A 14,161-nucleotide genomic window follows, 5' to 3' on the forward strand; every position below is an offset into this window, starting at 1 on the left:
TGTGTCCCAAACCTCTTTGGCAGTTGTGCAATTTATCACATTATCAAACATATCCATGTTAAGACCATTAAACAAAATGTTCATAGCCTTCTTATCCTTGTGGACTTCTTCTGTGTCTTCCATTGTCCATTCTGCTCTAGGTTTTGGAATGGATTGACCAACAGCAACTGTGGCTGTAGCAACTGTTGCTACTTTGTGGGGAATGTGAGGACCATTCTCAATGCAGTTTACATAACCTTCATCTTGGGAGAGTAGATGAAGGTGCATTTTCACCTTCCAATGGTGATAACTGTCTTTGTCAAGAACTGGGATCTTTACTCCAATATCCTTCTTACTCATCTTTGTTAGATTCCGAGATCTTTAAACTCTTTGTATGTCAAGAGCCTGCTCTGATACCAATTGTTATTCCTAGTGGACTAACAATGAGATTTACAGAAGGGGGGTTGAATGTAAATCTCAAAACTTTTTCAAGTTTTGAGCAGTTTATGAAAGTTGTGTGTTCAAGAAGAACAAGTGTGTGAATTGCTTTAAGCTAATACAGATAGATATATATTCAAGCACAAATGTAAAGAACACAACAGACCTTAAAAACTTTTCTGGTGGATTTGTTGTTCCACCAGAGATGGTATTTTTAGAAAATCTGTGATTAAACAATGTTGATCACAGCTGCATCCTAGTACAAACTAGATGAATTTTCTCTCAATATTTTTCTAAACAGCTCTGGAAAATCTCACATCTAATTACTAGCTTCTACTTGGTTTATATATTCCCAAGTGTACAAGTGAAGAACAATATAAAATACAGTAATAAAATAAGATCTTCACTTGCTTCTTTTCCTGTTCACTCCAGTACTTTGTTGACTATTGCATCTTTGTACTAAAGAAGAACGGCTGCTTTTTCTGTTGTTCCTGAAATTCGGCTACCACATCTCAGTTGTCTCTATCAACCCATGTGCCTCTGTTTGTAAGTACAACTACCCCTTATCAACGGCTAATCATCAGAACATCCGTTGAAGCTTTCATCCGTTGATGCACTCATCCGTTGAAGAATGTTATCCGTTGATGACTTTATCCGTTGAAGCTTTAGAGACATCCGTTGAAGCTTAGCTTCTCATCCGTTGAAGGTCTTTAAGTCATCCGTTGATACCACTTCACTTATACAAAATTACAAGGCATGAAGTATTTACAATTGGCCTTCCTATCTGCATATCATCTAGTAGTCAACATGACTCATAGTTTCTCTCAACTTCCAAGAATTACATTTTAAATACAGAGACTGAAATATGCTACAACACTAGACTTATTTCTAAGTAAAGCTACACCATCAACGGATAGCCAAAGTGGTCTTATCCGTTGAGGCTACAGACACTAAATTTCTACTTAAGTATTTTGTTAAACATATCATCAAACTAATGCACATACATTCCTAACATATTATATTTATATTCCGCTTGTGCAGATTTAGTTTGTAGTTGATATTAATAATGCCCCAAATCTATACCCCGGATTTGGAGGGTGTTATAATAATTACTTAATGAATAATTAGAAGCAGAGATACATCGCAGGGATTGTTTCCTGAGATGCATAAAAACTACCTCGTTCTATTGTTTCCATGCTTATTTTCTTATTTTATTATTCTCTCTCTGAGCGCTATTGCGTTGCTCTTCAGTGACATGTATTTCTTCTTTAATATCCACCCTCTCTCATCTATGTGGAAGTGATGGTGTTTTGGTGTCGGTTAAGGAGCTTGAGATGTATCTCAGGTTACCTTTTCTCTTACTTAAAAATAACCATTATTATTAACTTATATGAACCTGTGTATATTATCTATTAACTTGTAAATTCCTGAAGTACATTAAATTAGGGATAATCAGTGAAATTGTATGTGTGCGCTTATAAATTGGAATGCCATTTGATATTGAAAATTGTAATCAGGTAGGTTGTAGCCGTTTCAAAATATGGATAAGTCATGGATTTCAGCGGATAGGGACACATTAGAATATGAAGTTAGGGTCGAAAAGTTCTTAATGTACGCCGAACAAAATTGTAAAGATCCTAAGCAAATACCCTGTCCATGTGCACGCTGCGTTAATTTTAAAATAAAATCGGTAAAAATAATTAGGGGTCATTTGTACGAGAAAGGATTTAGTCTGGGGTACGTTGATTGGATTTAGCATGGGGAGAATAATGCTACTAGGTCATCTGTTCATAGTACATCTCCCTCTTCTTCCGCTTCCACTTCTTCGGAAGAGCACATTCTCGATGCTGCATCAGAAATGCCTAATATTTTTGAAGCAGCGTATAATAATAAATCGGGTGATTACGACAAAGAAACCTATGAGTTTAAGAGGTTTGTTGAGGATGCTGAACAGCCTCTATATAAGGGCAGTGATTGCACCAAATTAGATTCAATGCTAAAACTGCATAATTGGAAAGCAAGATTTACTCGAAAAGAAGCATAAAGGTGAATTTGTACCTTGCGGAAGTAATGATGTCTTAACTATATGATTGCAAACACTTGAGCATTCAGGCAGGGTTAGGGGATTTGGAAACTTTATAAGTCCTTCAAGATTCTTCAACATGCCAAAATAGAAGAAGACGCGATTTTTCAAAGCTGAATTGGTGGCCAGTGCTCAAGCGACGAAGGAAGAACTTGAGAAAATGAAGGAAGAAAAGCTTTAAAGAACGAAGGTTGATTTTGCATCATAGATTGATCAATTGAAAGCCATGATACAGGAACCAATCTTAATTCACCAAATCCATCTGACAATAAAGATGAATTCATGGTCAACAATAAAGATGATGAATGTTGTATTGCTTTTGATCCTGTACGCCCCCTTCTCCGCCTGGAAATAAGGTAAAATGACCTTGATTTGGATATGTTTGTGATGACAAACTTACAAATTGACCTATGTTTGCTTATATATCTAGGGTCCAAGAAAATATGAGCTTTTAGTTGGTACAATTGAGAATAAGGTGGCTTTTGGTAGGGCTGTAGCTGAAGGAGACGCAGGAAAGTCGGTACACGGAGGCCCTCTACAACCGGGACATGTTCGCATCTCGGTGGATGGAGTACTAATCCAGGGAGATGCCTCTGTTCCGGTGCTCATAGTTGGTGAAATAAAGACAGTCTGCCAAGCTGTTGGATCTTATGTCGCGTGGCCTCGTGACTTGATCACCTTCATCCCCATAGTCGCTAAGGTCTATTTAGCCATGTTTCTATTGTTCATAGTTGCATAGAAGGCTTGGTATTTATATCCTTATTTTTTATTTTTTATTTGCAGAAAAAGAAAATTGAATTTGAGTCACCAAAGGACGCAAAAAAAGAGCTTCTAGAAAATGCATGAAATGTGGAAGAATGTGAAGCTCAATAAAAATGTGTCGCGTCGCTTTACAGTGTTGTATAAACATGCAGTAACCTTTATGAAAGAAAAAGGAGATTCCATACAGATTCCATACGATGCTGATGTGTTCGGTATGGTAAAAACCATATTTGTATTGCACGAAAATATGATTGCTTTGTTAGAGTTTTGAATGATTGGTCAGGCTGTTATAGCAAGTTATATGGAGTAAGTTTTTCCCCCCTAGTTTTCAAAATTTAATTTATGTCACATTTCACATATTTGCATTAGAATATTTACAAACTATTTGCATTTTCAAAATTTGTTTGCATAAATTGTAGGTATTTGTATTTTACCGTGGTTGAAGCGTAGAATACACAAATGTTTGCAATTGTTGATCCTGGAGAAACATACAAACTGAATCAAGAGTTTGAGGATTATGTTAGAAGGATGATTGATGCACCTTCTACAATCTTATTCATTTCTCATAATGAAAAGTAGTTCAAATTTTTATAGACAAGACTAATGTTTAGTTGAGTTTATAATTTGTTTTAAATCTAACTTTGCTTAATTTTTAATAAAACAGCTATCATTGGATTTTCACATTGATTTGGGAGTCAGAAATTTATTTTCTCAATCCATTCAGTCATCCGAACAAGTTTCTAGAACTCGAAAATGTATTAGTAAGGTATATGAAAATTGTAAACTGATTTTATATATATATGTATGTGTATGTGTATATATTTATAATATACATATATTTGGTTTTTAGGGTTTCATACACATGTTAATTCTCTTGAACAGAGCTGTCAGATCTTATAATGCTCAGACTGGACATGTAAACAAAAATCCTAAAGTTAAAAATCTTGTTATAAGTACATTAAATTTTGTAGTTTATTTTTTACTTAATTTGGTTACAGATTTATAATTAACCATTATTAATGAAATAGGGATGCCCTAAACAACCCGGTGGACATGAATGTGGGTATGTTGTAATGTGTTACATGAAAGAGATAATTGAAGACATGGAACAGAAATTCATAAGCAAGGTGTGTACTTTCTCAAACAAAAGAAGGAGCAAGCTGCTATTTTGGCCAAGTTGTAAGCCGTGAAACCTATACAACAAATTTCTAAACAACCATCTGAAACCACTAGATCTAAGGATCTAAAAATGCAAGAAAATCACAGCAGAAAAGAAGGTTTAGATACAAACTTCACTCCAAGAGAAAAGTGAACTTTAATGAAGAAGGATTGGAAGATCAGTTTCCCAAAAAGTCCACTTTTACAACAACTCAAACATCCATGCCCTCTGTGGCACATGAGGAATTCAAGATAGATCCATCCAAGAATTTCCATGGTGAACCTATCATTCCAAAGGATGAGCCAATAGACTGGGATAGTCTACCAATTCCTGAACTCAATCTACCTCATTTCATGAAGCCAAAGAAGACAAAGACCAGAGCAGTCAAGAAAGTGAAGCCCTCAACTCTCAGATCCAAGCCCCTAACTAAAGCTCAAACCAAGGTCAATAAGGGAGATATCATGTACATCTGTGACATCAAGGAATTCTCAGATCTAAACCTCTATGTAGATGAACTGGAAGAAGTTAGAGGAATTTATTCTTCTGGAATGAGACTAGAGGACCAGTTAGAGGACCAGTTGAGCATCTCTAGCAATGAGACTCTTCTGGAAATGCAAGGAATGCTAAATCTTTCAGAATCTGATGAACTTGAATTCCACAAACAACTCCAAAATCAGATAGAAGAAAACAACAGGAGGCTTGGGAAGAAATCCATACAATCAAGGAAATAGATCAATCTGCTAAGAATAGAGGAGCACCTTAAAAATGATTGTGAGCAAATCTTTGTACACTTTGTCTTGTAAATTTTTCAGTAAATATTGCAGCACTTTTTAGTTTTATCTACTACTTTTTAAATCTGTATTTTTAGAGTTTTTTGTTATCATCAAGTTTTTTTTAATTTATAGCTACAATTCTAGTAGAAATAAATTGGGGGAGATTGTTGGGAATATATTATGAACTTGATGATTACATTAACAAAACACCTTAGTAGATTCAACTTAGTGAAAAATGTAGCACTTGACGGATGATCAAATATAGTCCCGACGGATGACTCAATATAGTCCCGACAGATGATGATTTGAAATCCATCAAGTGAGTAGCTTATGTAACAATAAGTCATGAAGCACATTTCTGCAAACACCATTATATAGATTCTGTAGTAGCATATAAGTCATGTTAACTTGAAATTAGATATGCAGAATAGGTTGATTAATTGTAAATATAAGATGTCTTGCAATTCTGCATAATGAAATGAAGTCTAGTGCCAAATAACTACCCGACAGATGATCAACAAAGCTACCCGACGGATGATCTACAAAGCAACCCGACGGATGATCAACAAGGCAACCCGACGGATGATAATCATGTACCCGACGGATGATTAATTCAAACATCTGTTGACAGTGACAACACAGTCACATGTGTCGAGTGTTTGCAAAAGGAATGTGGCAGCCTATTCAGCTGTATTTTTTAGAACAAAGAAGCATTACCATTCCCATGGTATTATGAAGATATTCAAAGTTGCTGGAATAGAGTAGTGAAGCAGCATTGTATTAGATGTGATAGGTTTTGTTTTATTATCTTGTCTTATTACTATGTAATCTTGGTGATATATAAACCAAGAGTAGCAAGTAGAACAACAAGAAGACTAAGCAAATACATTCTCAGAGAAAGAATTGTAAGATGTATCCTATAGCATTTCTCTATAAGTTTAGTTGTTCATATTTGTAAGCAGCTGTGAGCTATTCAAGCTTCATAGGGTTCTCTTGATATATATATATATATATGGTGGATATTTTCAAATCCACCAGAAAGTTTTAAAGACTTGTGTTTTTATTACTTGTGTTTTGAGTTATTTAACTCTTCATTCCGCACCTTGCAAATCAAACACTTATATATTATTAAGTTAGAACCATTTTTCATTGATAACAAAAAGTAGCCAGAATTACATTCAACCCCCCCTGTAATTCTTGTTATATTGTTAGGGACTAACATTCATTCTCTCTTATTCAATCCCAATGGCACCCAAGAGACAAAGAACTCAAGTAAGCAGCACCACCACCGATTCTTCGAGTGCGGGGTGTGTGAGGCCAAGGTTTTCAACTCCCGGGGCGGAAGAGGAGTACACGAGGCTTCTCTCGAAGCCTATAGCCAAGGAGCGAGGTTTTCTGCCATCAGGGAAGGATGGTAAGTTGTTGGAGATGATTCTGGAGATGCGCTGGGTTCCTTTTTGTGAGGCTCCCGCTGCTGTGCCCATGAGTATGGTTCACGATTTCTATGCTAATGTAAAGGCGGAGAAGAATGGTTTCACTGTGGTTAGGGGGATGACTGTGGAGTATAGTGCTGATGCGATAAGGAGGGTGATTGAACAGCCCGCGAGAAAGCCCAGTCAGGATACTTGGAATGATAAGACTTCAGAGAACTTCAATCTGGATCTGATTGTTGTACTTTTTGTTTACCTTGGACTCATTGGAAGTTCAAGAGGGGAACGACTGATTATTCCACGTTCCCTGCCTTGTGCATGAACAGGTTTGCATGTGTTTGAAATTCGTTTATGTGCTAATATCATGCCATCTTCTCATATGCATGAGATTACTGTGGAGCGTGCTCGTCTGTTGTGGGGTATTCTTAGGGGGACTATATGGATCTGGGGATGGTGATTTACCAGGGTATTATGAGGTTCTTGAGAGGAGGTACTACGGGTTCTATACCCTATGCGTCAGTTGTGATGAAGCTGTGCGTGCTAGTTGGTGTTCATTTGCCCGCACATGAGCAGCTGCAGCTTCCCAGTGCTCCTATCGACAGTTCGACACTGTTGAACATGACAGAGTGGTATGGTGGGAAGACCGATCCTAAGAGGCTTGGATATTCTTATGACCATCTGCCAGGTGGAAGGCCAGCGGTTCAGACATTTGCTGGTGGGACTTCGCAGGCTCGTCAAGCAGCATGGAGAGCTCAGTTGGGAGAGGAGGCTGGTCTATTGCAGTAGCAGGAGCAGGAGGAAGCAGGAGCTGATGTTGGAGCTGGTTTGAGTACGACGCAGTATAGGCGTCTAGCGAGGAGGATGGATGTGATGTATGACATCCATAGTCGATTTGCACGTGATCTCACCCAGGCACTTGGGACTGCATTCAGAGCCACTGGTGTTGACATCCAGTGGCTAGTATTTGGTGAGAACTCCGTGTATCCACCTCCAAACACGCCCGACACTCCACCTGTAGAGGGTGATGATCCTGATTCAGAGTAGGTATGCCTGATTCCTTACTATTACCTTCACTGAGGACAGTGAATATTTTAAGTTTGGGGTAGTAGTTGAAGGAATATGTTTTGTGTGAGTCACATATATTTGCAAGTTTATGATAGTTAGTGCATATAGTTGCATATTTTTCCATATAGTAGTTTTTTTATTTTTTGTAGTTTTTATGATAGTTTGTTCATATAGTTTCATGCATTTGCATTATAACATGATCCCTTAGATGATTTTTCCAATCGATTTGTGATATTGATGCTAGAGTAGTGATGTTGTACTTAGTGATGTTAAGTCTTGTCGAATTGATTTGCATGCTAGAGATAATTGTATTTCACTAAGTCTTATAAGTTGCTTGAATGCTAGATCATGGTCATGGTTTATTTGTTTGTCGAGGTTTAATCGCTTGTTTATTTTTAAAATTTAGGATATTCTCTTAATGATAAATTAACATGGATATTTTTAAAATTGGAGAAAATTGGATTTTATTGCTAGTTGTGTGGCTAGGTGTCAAATGGCTAGTAGCCAGCTCATATTTATATGAGTAGTATAGGGTTGAGCGGGATGGAGCGAAACGCACTCGTTTAGAAATTTATGAAAAAAAGCAAGAAAAAAAGAAAAAAATATGTTAGTGTTATGTATAATTGAGCACGAGTGGGCTCTTTAGTACTCGAGTTATTAAGTTCTTAGGGGACTTTGTGCCTAGTTACCTAAGGTTTTTATAGTCTGGGATGCGCTAACCTAACGCTCGATATAGGAGTACTATTGTATAAGTCTCTTGTGGACCTCACTCATTGCACGGTCAAGTAAGAATACTTGTTATTTTGTTGTGAATAAAAGCGTGAATCCATGTAAAACTCCGATATAAGAATTGAAGTGTAATAAGTTATTTTGAGTCTAGCTTTTATTTTATTTATAAACTTGCGATTGCTATGAAGAGTAGTTAGTCATGATTACTGATCTAGTTGCGATAGTATATCTGTAAACATTTGCACACACGCACGTCTCTGGTTTGTGAGTTGATTTGTATGGTTTAATTGATCTTTATGCGAATAACTACATTTGTTGAGATGTTGCTTGTTGATTGGTTTAGTTATTCTATTGGGGGTTGTTGCATTCATTTAGTTATATTCATGCATTTTTATTTCTTGTTCTTTGAGTCTGTTTATGCTTCAGGACAAGCATCGATTCAAGTTTGGGGATATGTTGAGCATTTATGACACTCTATTACGCTCCGTAAAGCTTTGAATTTGTGTATTTGTACTCAAGTTGTTGGTGTTTTAATGTGTTTTCTAGTGTTTTTGCATTTTCAGGTATTATCCATGTAATCAGGTGAATTAGCATGGTTTTAGTGCTAATTGGGTGTTAGGATGGTGTTGAAATAAAAGCTCATGGAAAACCAACTCAAATCAGCAAGAAAAATAAGAAGTTAGAATTTTATCCAGGGAGTCAGTGCACCCGCGCTGTGATAGCGCGCGGCCACGCCCAAAGATCAGAAATACAGCGCGCCCGCGCTGGTCAAGCGCGCGCCCGCGCTAGGTCGAGAAAAAAAAATCTATTTCTATTATGATTTTGATACAGAAGTCTTCTACTCTACATGGGGCAGCTAATATACATAAATAAGCTCGTTTTTAAAAGGAAAGACGTACAAAGCTAAGGAAAATGAGTGAAGAAGACAGGAGAGCACAATTCAACCAAGGCGAAGAAAATCTAGTTTATTCTTGTGATTCTTTGTTCAAGTTGTAACGTTGGATGCTAGTTTTCTTATTCTTGAACCTTTACTTGTGTTTCGTACATGGTTTTATTAAGTATAAAGACTACGTTTATTATACCATGCTTTCATCGGAACCCACGTTGATGACGAGTCTGATTATGGGCTAATCGTTATCGTGGGGTTCTAGCGGATTTATTTATGGATTTCTTTAGTTAATTTGTTTCGATGCCTTGGTGTGTGGTAATTGTATGATAACCTAGTATTGGTTATACTTATTCATCTTATGAGCGTCGCGAACTTATAAGATAGTGTGTTAATTCTTAATAAAGCGAAAGTGAATTTAAGGATTTAGAACTTGGCATGCTAGCATAGGTTCATGTGTTATTGTTATGCATGATTCGTAGGTAATTTTAACCATCTTACTTGCCCTATGTAATCATGATAGATAACTTGTGCATTAAACAGTTATGTTGTTAAATTCTATAGACATATAGGGTCTCAATATAATTGGTGTCTATTCAGCTTCTATCTCTTTTGTGGATCTCTGATAGTATGGTACTCATACAACGAAAGTTGGTGTTTATCTGTTTCGTGTTATCTGATTGGTGTCATCACCGTTACATGCTAAGGTTATGAACAAAAAGGCTATTGAATGAAGTACTTAATAAAGTTAGAATCCCATTTTTGTGTTATATATTATTCAACTCTCTTACTCTTTTTAGTTAATGTTCTTTAGTATAATTCTCATTAGTTAATCGTATTATAATCAAAATCACGTTGTTATTCATCTATGCATTGAATAATATCCATATCATTGTTGCATAAGTGCATAAATCACAAGGTTAATCTAAAACAGCCCATGTGGGAACGAACTAGAAATAATTCTATATTACTTGCGAATGCGTATACTTGCATAAAATTTAGCGCGTGTTTAGCGACTAACACTGCTTCATTGTATTTTCAGGCTCCTTCAGCTGACTTGCTAACAACCTTTTTACATAGGCGAGTCAGATAATTCACAAAGCCATATTTTTCACAATTCTTTCTTGGAGCATCTGCAACATAAGCAAAATTATTTAATTTGTTTATCCTAATTTTCCCATTTCTATTTTTCTTCTTCTTTCTTGCATCTTCAGTCTTGGTTTCTTTGACAGTTGTCTTGGAACTTTGATTATCCATGAGCTTTTCTTCAGTTTTGAAGGATTGAGTTGCTTCTGCATCTTTCTTCTCATTGTCTTCATCAGCAATTTCTTTCTTGATAATCAACTCTTCTTTACTGAAGTTAACTTCACATGCCTTGAACATAGGTGAATCAACCTTTTCCGGGATTGTTAGAATATTTTCATTTTCTATTGCTTTCCCTTTGTCATCTATATTTTCCTTCTTACTGTTCAAGGCATCATAATTAAGACCAATAGAAATATTTGCACATGGCTTATTTTTCTCATGGTATTGTCCAATTAACTCAGATGCATTTTTGAAGGACTTTAATTTAACTTCATTCTTTTCCAGCTTCTCCCTTAGCACTGCTTCAATTTCACTTGCACACTTGAGCTTGTTTTTTAGATATGCATTTTCTTGTCTTACAGTTTCAAGATCCACCAACAACAATTCAGTTTCTTGTTTTTCACTTTCAAGCTTCTCATTTATCTTTGTTAATCTGCTAACTTCTTCATTAGCAGCAACCATACTTGTATGAATGTAAAACATTTATGTGCTCATCTTTTCAATAGTTTCCTTCTATTGACTCACATTTAAATCAATGGTAGTGAGAGTTGGTACCTGTTATTTTGATGAGGATGATTCTCCTTGCTCCAAGGCCATTAAAGCATAATTTCCAACTTTCTCATCTTCATTATTATCAGAATCATCCCAACTTTTTCCCTCTGCAATATAAGTTTTGCTTTGATGTTTCTTCAGAAGAGCTTAATACTTTGCTTCCAATTCAGGATAAGCTTTGTCTTTCTTTTCTTTCTTGGGTTTCCTGCATTCTGTAGCAAAATGGCCTAGTTCATCACAGTTGAAGCACCTTATCTTTGATCTATCAACAGATCCAGTTTTGTAACCATTTTTTTATCAGATGTGTACTTCCTTTTTCCTTTCCAACTGCTGTCTTTGTTGAAGAATCTTGGCTTCTTTACTCCAATGTTAGAGAACTTTCTTGCCAGATAGGCGATTCACTGATCAAGCTCATCAAGTTCATCCAAGGTGTAGAACTCACCTTCTTCCAGTTCCAGAATGACCTGTTCTTGTGAATCATTTGTTTTTTGCTCACTTGTTGAGGAAACTGGAGTTTGAGATCTTGGCTCATCATTAGAGGTCTAGCTTACATTGACAATTAGAACACTTGAACCATCTACAGCATGCCCTTGTCCAGTTCTTAATAATTTTCTTTGAATCATTTCTAATTCATAAGACTTCAAGATTCCATAAGGAACTTCCAGTGTTATTATGCTTAGATTTCTCCCTTCTCTTATTGCTGAGATTTTCTATTCCAAATGATCATGGAGTGTGAGCAAAAACTTCAAGTTCACCTCTTCAATTTCAAAGTATGTGTCATGGAGCTGCAAGTCATTTATCAACTAATTGAGCCCTTCAAACACATTAGTAATACTTTCTTTTGGCTTGGCCATGAAACCCTCATATTGTGAAATCAGTATCCTTCTTTGATTAGATCTAAGTCCCTCAGTTCCCTCACAGAGTATTTCAATATTTTCCCAGATTTGCTTGGCAGTGTCACAGTTGACAATGTTGTTGTACATTACATTGTCAAGTGACTCTATCAATATCAGTTGCAAGCCACTATCCAGGGAAACTTTCTCTTTTTCACGCGCAGTGTACTCAGAAGGGTCTTTTGGAGCATAATGAGCTGGAATGACCATATCACCATATGTTGATTCTTCAACTCTAACCATAGGAGTGAAGGGCCCATTTTTGAGAATCTGAATATAGAGTGAATTGGTCATTCTGATAAACAGCAACATTTTCTTTTTCCAAAGAGTGTAATTAGCTTTGCCAAATGTAGGAAGTTTGATGCTACTGATTTTCTGTATATTCATTCTTCCAAGATCTTGAATCTTTTTACTTTCAGATTTTGCTCTGATACCACTTATTAGGTAATGAATTACACAGAGAGGGGGGGTGAATGTGTGTTATGAATTTTTTATGCTTTTCTTGAACTGTTTGTGGTTGTGAACAAAGTGAATCAAATGTTGTAGTGAAATGTGTTCATATAGAAATTAAACATGTAATAATAAAGAACACGGATCTTTCAAAACTCACTTAATTTTATATTAAAATTAAGAATGTTTTGCTACAAAATTTCTAGGCTCTTTATTGATAAAGAGCTTAGCTTTTTTCTTGAGAGAATACAAGAAATCCTGATCTAAATTGTTACAACTAACAAAGAACCAGTGTTAACTTTATAATTTTGTTAACTGCTGGTTTACACAGTGTATAATAAGACATGCTATTAACTTTAGTAAACTGTCACTTGTCGTTTCCATTTAAGGAAAAGTATATCTTCCATTTATGGCTTAGCATATCTTTACATACTGTGTTAACTTTGATCTTCCTTTTTCCGTTAGTCTTCACCCTTGATCTTGCACACTCTTCAAGCTGCTTTTTTTAGACTTATCAATCCAGCTAGTTGGATTGTTTGTTGCTTGTAAATCTTGGATATTGAACTGGTCTGCAATTTTGTACTTTAAGATTTTACCTCGAGATCTCCAGTTTGGTCTATAGAGAACTTGACATCTTGAAAAGTATAATGGCTTATCGAGATCTCTAATACTCCATTGTAAATTTAACTTGTAGAGGTCTCTGAGTTTTCTATAAGAGAATTTGGCTTGTCGAGATCTCTAGTCATCAAATCTTCACTTTGACTTAACGATATCTCTGAGTTCTCTAGTAACTTATTGACTTATCGATAACTCAGAGTTCTCTAGTCAAATTTGACTTGTTCTCTAGTGAATTTTGGCTTATCGATATCTCTGAGTTCTCTAGTGGAATTTGACTTATCGATAACTCAGAGTTCCCTAATGAATGTTGACTTGTCGATAACTCTAAGTTCTCTAGTGAAGAAATGACTTATCGATATCTCCAATCTTGATGTCTTCAATTTGGCTTGTCGATATCTCTGAGTTCTCTATAAGTCATTTTGGAGTTCTTGAATGACTTCTCTATAACACTAAATCTGTGACTTGTAGAGATCATGACTTTAAACATTTTTCCCAAAACAGATTTATTCAACTCCAAGCTTCTTCATAATTCTTCTGAGGCATGATCTTCTTGATCTTCTTATGGATAGAATTCTTAGGCTTGATACTGTTTAAAAGAAAAAGACTTTAGTCTGCTCTTTGACATTTTTTATAGACTTTAGTGTTACAATACAAAATGCAAACTAAGGAAATTTCAAGATGAATTAGGGAATGTTGGATATGTCGAAGAATTAAGGTGAAGTATGAGAGGCCTAGTGGATAAGGCAGACCCAGGGAGTGGTTTTACAAGAAGCGAATCGTGAAGTGTACCAGTGATGTTAAGGGAGAAAAAGGAATGAAAGTATAAGATTATGTACTGATTATCGGGAGTTTAACAAAACAACGAATATGGAGAAGTGAGACTCTATAAAGAATTGATTATCTATGAAACCTAATCCAAGAAGTGTGTTATATCTCGGGGATTAACTTAAGATCCGGCCTGAAAACATATCAGAGATTACGATTGAAGTGAGTTAAAAGCATAGCAAGCTTTGGTAATATTACGTGAAATAACAAGTGT

This window comes from Apium graveolens, chromosome 10 (assembly GCF_009905375.1).
Source record: "Apium graveolens cultivar Ventura chromosome 10, ASM990537v1, whole genome shotgun sequence".
Classification (NCBI taxonomy): Eukaryota; Viridiplantae; Streptophyta; class Magnoliopsida; order Apiales; family Apiaceae; genus Apium; species Apium graveolens.